General features: G+C 50.6%; 1 non-coding gene across 1 annotated transcript; it reads right to left on the reverse strand.

Annotated features, from left to right (window-relative positions):
• Positions 1-1,578: 1,578 nt before the first annotated feature.
• On the reverse strand, positions 1,579-1,743 carry LOC121870041. Its single transcript, XR_006089626.1, has one exon. It is a non-coding gene; the product is annotated as a 5.8S ribosomal RNA (ribosomal RNA).
• Between the last annotated feature and the right edge of the window lie 8,793 nt (positions 1,744-10,536).

Raw genomic sequence — 10,536 nt, forward strand, 5'->3', positions numbered from 1 at the left:
CCCTCAGTTCGACCTTCGAGTTTCCACCCGTTTGGCTCTTAGCGGTTTCACGTACTCTTGAACTCTCTCTTCAAAGTTCTTTTCAACTTTCCCTCACGGTACTTGTTCGCTATCGGTCTCGTGGTCATATTTAGCCTTAGATGGAGTTTACCACCTGCTTTGGGCTGCACTTTCAAGCAACCCGACTCTACAGAGAGGCCCTTTCCGACCGTCCCATCTGTACCCTCACGGGCGCCGCCATACGGGCCTGTCACCCTCCATGGGCAGTGGCCGCTTTCAAGCTTGACTTAGACGGTATGGGACGGCGTGCTGGACCCTCTGAAACGCAACACCCCTCGTGCCCGAAGACATCGAGGTTATGCGCTGGGCTTTTCCGGTTCAGTCGCCCTTACTAAGGGAATCCCTGTTGGTTTCTTTTCCTCCGCTTATTAATATGCTTAAATTTGGCGGGTAGCTCTCTCCTACTACGAGGTCGATCGTGGTCTCATCATCCTTAGGGGGAACAAGTTCCCCAACCACGAAGCGGAAGACGCTCTGCCACCGACTTTCTTCACCACCGACATTACCAGGCAGGAAGGTTTGAGGGGCTTGTCGCGGGGGTACCAGCGGCCATGGCGCCGGCACTCCCACCCCTGACTCCGTTCCTTCTCATTGAGTGGTAAATAGCCAATAGGAAAAGTGTTTCAGCAGAACATCTCTCGCAGAGTCATATACACACACAGTTTTAATGCATATACGCTCGTGTTCCGCCCTTACTCGGCCGCACCTTTGCCGCTTAAACTTTGACCTCTTTCCCCGTTCCCGCATGCCACAGCAGTGGCACTTGTTTATCCGGAGAAAGAGAGCGAGAGTCGCAGTATTAATTGGCGTGAGCGGCCTTTCCGGCTGCAGAACTAGTGCTCTATCCCGGCGAGCGCCGTTATGAGGCGCAACACCGTCTTTAACGCGTTTAGAGAGAACTCCCCCTGCCTCCCTCCCAGTCATGAGATAGACGTGGACTCGTGGCGAACTTTCAAAGAGAACGCCCACACCGCGTCTGACCGTGGGAGAGGGTGGAGGAGCGCGTGAGGAAGAGCACGGCGTCACCCAAGCATTCTCATCTCTCTGCCTGCACCACTACATGGTAGACTGCGGGCCCAGGCGCACTCATCAATTTAGGTTCCACTGCAATGCATGCCAAGCACTCTTTTCGAGGTGATAGACGAAATTCGGCGGGGCTTACTTAAAAGATATCCGACCCGGTTTCGTTTCCTCTTCGTGGGATGGAGTGCCTCTTAGAACATGTGCAGCATCAGCCATGAGCGGCCGACGGCCATTCGTGTCTCTGTGGACAGCAGGCAAAAGAGCGCCGCCTCCAGTTATTTGCGAGGGCGACAACTGTCGCTTTGTTGTGGTTGAATGTGGGTGCGCCGTCCATGGACTTGCCTTGCTAGTGATAAACTTGCTTGTTTTAAGAAGGGCACACTCAGCGCAAGCGCGAACGGTCGCTTAAAGGCGGAAGCTTCGGTTCAGGTTACCCTCATTGACCGAAGGAGACAGTCAGCAGGCACTGAGCTTCGCAGCAACCCGATGGATGTCCGACCCTCTCGTATTAAGTGGCGGCGACAAGCTCATATGGCTGCCGCCGCCGCAATATGCGTTCAACTTGTCGATGTATCTGGTATTCTTGCGATTCACATACCGACACGCGGTTTGCTGCGGTCTTCATCGACCCACGAGCCGAGTGATCCCCCGTTAAGAGTTGTGTATTTGCCATTTGGTCTTTTTGCGACTAACCATCACAGGTCGAGTCTCAATGAAAGGGTTTGACAGACATAGCCCAAGTTTGTGGTTTGGGTTTGGCCGGACGGCTTGTTGTTGTTTTTTGACACTTGAATTTCACTCTTTTTGGGTCAAGAGGCTTATTCGCCGGTAGTAAGGAACGGACGGGCAGCCGTCCAAAGCCCCGTCCGTCCTCCTCCTCCGGTCTTGGCGCTCTCGCCCGAGTGTGGTCCACCTACAGCGTGGTGGTACCTATTTTTGGTGCGGGGGCCGGGATTGTCCTCTTTCGCTGCTGGAGTTGCCAGAGCAGAGCCCGAGACCGCCCAAATCAGGAGAGTAGTAGTAGTAGTTTTAAGAGCGCCCCGTTCTCTTTCTCTCTGTTAATGATCCTTCCGCAGGTTCACCTACGGAAACCTTGTTACGACTTTTACTTCCTCTAAATGATCAAGTTTGGACATCTTTCCGTCAGCTCGAGGCGACGACCCCAGAAAACCCTCGCGGGCAACAGGGCCGACAATCCAAGAGCACCAGTCCGAAGGCCTCACTAAATCATTCAATCGGTAGTAGCGACGGGCGGTGTGTACAAAGGGCAGGGACGTAGTCAGCGCAAGCTGATGACTTGCACTTACTGGGAATTCCTCACTACTAGAAGCAATTTTTAAACCCCAATCCTATCAAAGAAAGGCTTTGAGCAGGTTACCGGCTCCTCTTTCGGGCTTCGTTGATCACCTTCAGTGTAAGCGGCGTCATTAGAACATCTAAGACATCACAGACCTGTTATTGCTCTATCTCGTGCGGCTAAATTGCCGCTTATCCCTCTAAGAAGAAGTGCGAACTGGACACCATTTTCTGGAATCCGTCGTGCTACTTAGTAGGCCGAAGTCTGCGTTCGTTGTCGGAATTAACCAGACAAATCGCTCCTGGCATAGAACGGCCATGCACCACCACCCACCGAATCGAGAAAGAGCTCTCAATCTGTCAATCCTTCCGGTGTCTGGGCCTGGTGAGGTTTCCCGTGTTGAGTCAAATTAAGCCGCAGGCTCCACTCCTGGTGGTGCCCTTCCGTCAATTCCTTTAAGTTTCAGCTTTGCAACCATACTTCCCCGGAACCCAAAGACTTTGGTTTCCCGGAAGCTGCCCGCCGGGTCATGGGAATAACGCCGGCGGATCGCTAGTTGGCATCGTTTATGGATTTAGAACTAAGTGATTATCTGATCGCCTTCAGGCCTCTAACTTTCGTTCTTGATTAATAAAAACATCATAGCCGTCTTTCGCAGTGGTTCGTCTTCAGCGGTCCAAATTTCACCTCTAGCGTCATATCACGAATACCCCCGCCTGTTCGATTAGTCATTACCTCCTGGTTCGAAAACCAACAAATAGAACCGGGGTCCTATTCCATTATTCATGCATCACCATTCCGGGCCATTCAAATAGCACCAACCACAGGCACTCCTAATTTTTTCCATTAACTCTCCAGCCACTTTCGGGACACTCGACAAAGAGCATCCCGTCTGCGAGCAATGAGCGTGATTGGGCGTGACAGTAAACACCGGGCGGTGCCGTCAGTGATCGAACTGAATCAACTGAGCTTTTAACCGCAACAACTTTAATATACGCTATTGGGCTGGAATTGCCGCGGCTGCTGGCACCAGACTTGCCTCCAATGGATGCTGCGTTAAAGTTTGGGGAGTGTACTCATTCCTAGATTAAAGGCCTCGGATGAAGACTCACATCGTTATTTTTAGATCACTACCTCCCCGTGCCGGGAGTGGGTAATTTGCGTGCCTGCTGCCTTCCTTAGATGTGGTAGCCGTTTCTCAGGCTCCCTCTCCGGAATCGAACCCTGATTCCCCGTTACCCGTTATAGCCATTGTGGGCGCATAACCTACAATCGAAAGCTGATAAGGCAGACACTTGAAAGAAGCGGCGCCGGTGCGGAGACCGTGCGCTCAGCCCGAAGTTATTCAGATTCACCACAGGTGGGTTACGGACCGGGGCCCGACCAGTTTTGAACTAATAAAAGCGCTCTTCCCTTGCGGTCAGAGACCAATTGCATGTATTAGCTCTAGAATTGCCACAGTTATCCAAGTAAGTGGGTTTACAGATCCAATGAAACATAGCTGATTTAATGAGCCATTCGCGGTTTCGCCTTAAATCGGCTTGTACTTACACATGCATGGCTTAATCTTTGAGACAAGCATATGACTACTGGCAGGATCAACCAGGTAGCTGCTGCTGTTGGCGGCGCCTATCACGGCGGCCAAAATAGTGAGATTGAGAGAGAGGCAGAAGACATTGGGCGAGGGACCGCACGTTGGCCTTAGAGAAATAGCAAACCAGATGATCAGATCTAACTGCACCTTCTCTTGCTGTCCTCGGCGCCGGCAGCGCCACCGTGTGTGCCAATCTCCTCCCTTATCCGCTCCTCTTTGCCCCAGCTCCAGCGAGGCAGCCGACATTGGGCGAGGGACCGCACGTTGGCGAATCTCCTCCCTTATCCGCTCCTCTTCTCTTTGCCCCAGCGAGGCAGAAGACATTGGGCGAGGGACCGCACGTTGGCCTTAGAGAAATAGCAAACCAGATGATCGGATCAAACTGCACCTTCTCTCGCTATCCTCGGCGCCGGCAGCGCCACCGTGTGTGCCAATCTCCTCCCTTATCCTCTCCTCTTCTCTTTGCCCCAGCGAGGCAGCCGACATTGGGCGAGGGACCGCACGTTGGCCTTAGAGAAATAGCAAACCAGATGATCAGATCAAACTGCACCTTCTCTTGCTATCCTCGGCGCCGGCAGCGCCACCGTGTGTGCCAATCTCCTCCCTTATCCGCCCCTCTCCTCTTTACCCAGCTCCAGCGAGGCAGCCGACATTGGGCGAGGGACCGCACGTTGGCCAATCTCCTCCCTTATCCGCTCCTCTTCTCTTCTCTTTGCCCCAGCGAGGCATAAGACATTGGGCGAGGGACCGCACATTGGCCAATCTCCTCCTCTCTCTCTTTCTCTTACTGTTTGTGGGGACGTGGGCTCATGAGCGCCATCGTCGCCCAATATTGGTTAGGTTGTGTATTTCACGGGTGGGAACCGCCATCATCGTTGTTAGGTGATGGGGTAACCCAACGTGTGCTTTGACGAGTTTTGGCTGCTAAACTCTCTTTTTATTATACTCGGCTCCCAGACTGCGCCCTGGTCGTGTTGTTGAACCGCAGGCGTTGTCTATGCACATTTAAGGTAGCCGTTTCGCGCGTGGAATAGTACGTGAATCTCCGGTCAAGACGGTTAGGCGCTGCATTGAAGGCCGGCACAGGCGAGCGGGGAGTGATCAGCCAGCGCCAGTCGCTAAGTTGGGCGAACGTCGGAGCGAAGGGCCCGTTCCGGACTGAAGGCATAGCCTGCTCTGTGGCGGAAACTAGTAGGGTGGCAGCGTGTGCGCCGAGAGAAGAGAGACAGGTAATAATAATGTCAAAGCAGGAAAGACCTGGCAAGTGTATGTAATTGATAGAGCCTTGAGCCTACTCGCCCGCTCCACTGCCATTCCTCTGATCAATGGACTAAATCTCTCTCTCTCTCTCTCCTTCTGCTCAGCCATTTGCAGGAGCAGGGGCAGCGGCAATTTTGGTTGTTGTTTTTGAATGCGGCGCTTTGCTTCGCAGAGGCGCCGAAGCGCTCCGCTGGGGGGCGGAAGATATTTCACACCGAATATGTGTGTGAAGGCACCCTCTCCCCTTAATATAGTGAAATAGTGCAATCCAGCATACAAGGTCGGACGATAGGACATTCACCGTACCGCACCTCGAGAGTGGATGTTGGGTAAGGTTAAAACCGGACTGTTCGCAGACAGCCGAATAACCCGGTTCCGGACTAATTGGTGGATGCAACATCATGATGATGCTGCTGCTGTCGCGGAAACCGCAGTGGCGACGTGAGAGAGTAATAATGTTCAATAGGGAGAGCGGCCTGGCTAGTGTAATTGATAGATCGCGAGCCTACTCGCCATTAGCCCGCTCCACTGCCATTCCTCTGACCCAATGAGACTATTCTCTCTCTCGCTCTCCTTCTGCTCCAGCCATTGCAGGGCAGGGAGAGGAAATCGACGGCAATTTTGGTTGTTGTTTTTGAATGCCGCGTTTTGCTTCGCAGAGGCGCCGAAGCGCTCCGCTGGGGGGCGGAAGATATTTCACATCGAATATGTGTGTGAAGGCACCCTCTACCCTTAATATAGTGAAATAGTGCAATCCAGCATACAAGAGCGGACGATAGGACAGTCACCGTACCGCACCTCGAGAGTGGAAGTTGTTTGATCGTTTGTTAGGCAAGGTTAAAACCTGACTGTTCGCGAACAGCCGAATAACCCGGTTCCGGACTTACAATAGACGCAACATCATGATGCTGCTGCTGTCGCGGAAACCGTGGTGGCGACGTGCGCGCCGAGAGAGTAATAATGTTCAATTGGGAGACAGACCTGGCTAGTGAAATTCATAGATCGCGCTCCACTGCCATTCCTCTGACCCCATGAGACTATTTTCTCTCTCTCTCTCTTCTTCTTCTGCTGCTCCTGCTGCTCCAGCCATTGCAGGGAGCAGGGAAGGGAAAAAGCGGCAGCAACTTTGGTTGTTGTTTTTTGAATGCAGCGGCTTTGCTTCGCCAGAGAGCGCCCGGCGCTCGCTGGGGGCGGAAGATATTCCACATTTCCAGGGCCGATTGTTATTCAGAAAACCTCTCCCTTAATATAGTGAAATAGTGCAATCAGCATATACAAGAGCGGACGAATGGGACAGTCACCGTACACCTCGAGGTGGAAGTTGTTTGATCTCATTTGTTGGGCGGTTAAAACCCGACTGTTAGCGAACAGCCGAATAACCAGTTCGGACTTACAATGGGCGCAGCATCGCTGATGCTGCTGCTGTCGCGAAACCGTGGTGGCGACGTGTGCGCCGAGAGAGTAATAATGTTCCAATTGGGAGACAAGACCTGGCTGGTGAGATTCATAGATCGGCGGCTCCTTGCGTTCCTCTGACCCCATGAGACTATTTTCTCTCTCTTCTGCTGCTGCTCCAGCCATTTGCAGGGCAGGGAAGGAAAGCGACAGCAACTGGTTTGTTGTTTTGAATGCAGCTTTAGCCATGAAGCGCCAGCGTCGCTGGGGGCGGAAAGATATTCCACACCGAATAGGTGTGTGAAGGCACCCTCTCCCCTTAATATGGTGAAATAAGGTGCAATCCAGCATACAAGAGCGGACGATAGGACAGTCCGCCGTACCGCACCTCGAGGTGGAAGTTGTTTGGTGATCGTTTTTGTTAGGCAGGTTAAACCCGACTGTTGAACGCCCGAATAACCGGTTCGGACTTACAATAGAGCGCATCGCTGATGCTGCTGCTGTCGCCCGAAACGTGGTGGCGTATGCGCTTGGAAGGTAATAATGTTCAATTGGAACCAGACCTGGCTAGTAGAATTTATAGATCGCGCTCCTGCCATTCCTCTGACCCCATGAGACTATTTTCTCTCTCTCTTCTTCTCTTCTTTCTCCAGCATTGCCCAGGGCAGGGAAGGCGACGGCAATTTTGGTTGTTGTTTTGAATGCCGCGCTTTGCTTCGCAGAGGCGCCGAAGCGCTCCGCTGGGGGGCGGAAGATATTTCACACCGAATATGTGTGCGAAGGCACCCTCTCCCCTTAATATAGTGAAATAGTGCAATCGAACATATAAGGGCGGACGTTTTCATCACCGTCTCCCACTCGGTGTGTGTGCAGATTCTCGGATCATTTTGTAAAGTATGCTCGACCCCCGATTGACTTTGACGGTCTCCCATTCGGGTGTGCAAGTTTCTGTAGTATGCTATAAAATCGACCCCCGATTGACTTTGACTGTCTCCCATTCGGGTGTGCAAGTTTCTGTAGTATGCTATCAAATCGACCCCCGATTGACTTTGACGGTCTCCCATTCGGGTGTGCAAGTTTCTGTAGTATGCTATTAAATCGACCCCCGATTGACTTTGACTGTCTCCCATCCGGGTGTGCAAGTTCTCTGTAGTATGCTATCAAATCGACCCCCGATTGACTTTGACGGTCTCCCATTCGGGTGTGCAAGTTCTCTGTAGTATGCTATCAAATCGACCCCCGATTCACTTTGACGGTCTCCCATGCGGGTGTGGAACTTCTCTGGTATGTTGTATAATATGACCGAGGTGGCCCTACCCCTTACTATAGTGAAATAGTGCCATCCAGTGTACAAGGGCGGACGCTTTCATCACCGTCTCCCACTCGGTGTGTGCACATTCTCGGATCATTTTGTATAGTATGCTATTAAATCGACCCTCGATTGACTCTGACGGTCTCCCATTCGGGTGTGCAAGTTTCTGTAGTATGCTATTAAATCGACCCCCGATTGACTTTGACTGGCTCCAATTCGGGTGTGCAAGTTTCTGTAGTATGCTATCAAATCGACCCCCGATTGACTTTGACGGTCTCCCATTCAGATTGTGCAAGTTTCACCTTAGTATGCTATCAAATCGACCCCCGATTCAACTGACGGTCTCCATTCGGGTGTGCAAGTTTCGCATAGTATGCTATTAAATCGACCCGATTGACTTTGACAGTCTCCCATTCGGGTGTGCAAGTTTCTGTAGTATGCTATTAAATCGACCCCGATTGGCTTTGACTGTCTCCATTAGGAAGTTGTGCAAGTTTACATATTAATGCTATCAAATCGACCCATTTGATTGACTTTGTGATTCTCCCCGTTGGTGTGCAGAGTTTCTGTGGTATGCTATTAAATCGACCCCGATGAGCTTGCGACGGTCTCCCATTCGGGTGTGCAAGTTTCTGTAGTATGCTATTAAATCGACCCCGATTGACTTTGACTGTCTCCCGTTGGTGTGCAAGTTTTCTGTAATGTGCTATCAAATCGACCCCGATTGACTTTAGTAGGTCTCTCCCCGATTCGAATTGTGCAAGTTTCTGTGGTATGCTATCAAATCGATCCCCGATTGACTTTGACGGTCTCCCATTCGGGTGTGCAAGTTTCTGTAGTATGCTATTAAATCGACCCCCGATTGACTTTGACTGTCTCCCATTTGGGTGTGCAAGTTTCTGTAGTATGCTATCAAATCGACCCCCGATTGACTTTGACGGTCTCCCATTCGGGTGTGCAAGTTTCTGTGGTATGCTATCAAATCGCTCCCCGATTGACTTTGACGGTCTCCCATTCGGGTGTGCAAGTTTCTGTAGTATGCTATCAAATCGACCCCCGATTGACTTTGACGGTGTCCCATTCGGGTGTGCAAGTTTCTGTAGTATGCTATTAAATCGACCCCCGATTGACTTTGACGGTCTCCCATTCGGGTGTGCAAGTTTCTGTGGTATGCTATCAAATCGATCCCCGATTGACTTTTGTCGGTCTCCCATTGGGGTGTGCAAGTTTCTGTAGTATGCTATTAAATCGGCCGATTGACTTTGACGATTCCCATGGGGTGTGCAAGTTTCTGGTATGCTATCAAATCGATCGATTGACGGCGGTCTCCCGATAAGATTATGCAAGTTTCTGTATTGTATGCTATCAAATCGACCCCGATTGACTTTTGACAGTGTCCCATTAGTTGTGCAAGTTTCTGTAGTATGCTATTAAATCGACCCCGATTGACTTTGACGGTCTGACCGGGTGTGCAAAGTTTCTGGCGGTATGCTATCAAATCGATCCCGATTGACGACAGTCTCCCATTTGGGTGTGCAAGTTTCTGTAGTATGCTATCAAATCGACCCCGATTGACTTTGACGGTCTCCCATTCGGGTGTGCAAGTTTCTGTAGTATGCTATTAAATCGACCCCCGATTGTCTTTGACGGTCTCCCATTCGGGTGTGCAAGTTTCTGTGGTATGCTATCAAATCGATCCCCGATTGGCTTTGACGGTCTCCCATTCGGGTGTGCAAGTTTCTGTAGTATGCTATCAAATCGACCCCCGTTGGCTTTGACGGTCTCCCATTCGGGTGTGCAAGTTTACCTGTAGTATGCTATCAAATCGACCCCCGATTGACTTTGACGGTCTCCCATTCGGGTGTGCAAGTTTCTGTATTATGCTATTAAATCGACCCCCGATTGACTTTGACGGTCTCCCATTCGGGTGTGCAAGTTCTCTTGGTGCATTTGAAGTATGAGTTGAGTTTAATGAAGTTGATTTCGTCATAGGCACGGTGCTGTGCTGTGCTGTGCCATCGACAACACCAATAAGGAAGGGGCATCTATTTTTACTTAGGCTAGCATACCTAAGTTAAAGCAAACTCCCCTTGCCAATACAAGAAGGAAGAGGATTTCTTATAGTCTAATAAACAATTCATCGTGACCAAATACAGTATCTAACACAGGGGGTCCGGGGGCGCAGCCCCCGGTTAGCAACTAACCATTTGATTGCATTATCTCTGAGAATAGTTAGCAATTATCCATTTGATTGCATTATCCCAGGTTAAGGGGGTTGTGTGTGGTTCCATATCACCAGATTTATTAAAAAACTCTACGTCAGGCTAAACAGTTTAGGCTAGATAGTACGATACGATACGAAGTCATTAGTTAAGAGGTGAAAGAAGATTATTAGGAATTGAAGAAAAAGGTGGTGAAACTGAAATACAGTAGGAGTAGAAAGAATCTGGGCTCAACCAGATCGCTTCATCTTTCTTATTGGTGTTTTGTCTTTGTTCTGCTCCCTTGGGTCGTCAGACCTTTGTATTAATATTGGTTTATTTATATAATGCTGCTTAGTATTATTATTTTTGTTATTGTTGGAGTTAGTGAGCC

The sequence above is a fragment of the Homarus americanus genome, unplaced genomic scaffold, assembly GCF_018991925.1.
Source record: "Homarus americanus isolate GMGI-L3 unplaced genomic scaffold, GMGI_Hamer_2.0 scaffold1995, whole genome shotgun sequence".
In the NCBI taxonomy this organism is placed as follows: Eukaryota; Metazoa; Arthropoda; class Malacostraca; order Decapoda; family Nephropidae; genus Homarus; species Homarus americanus.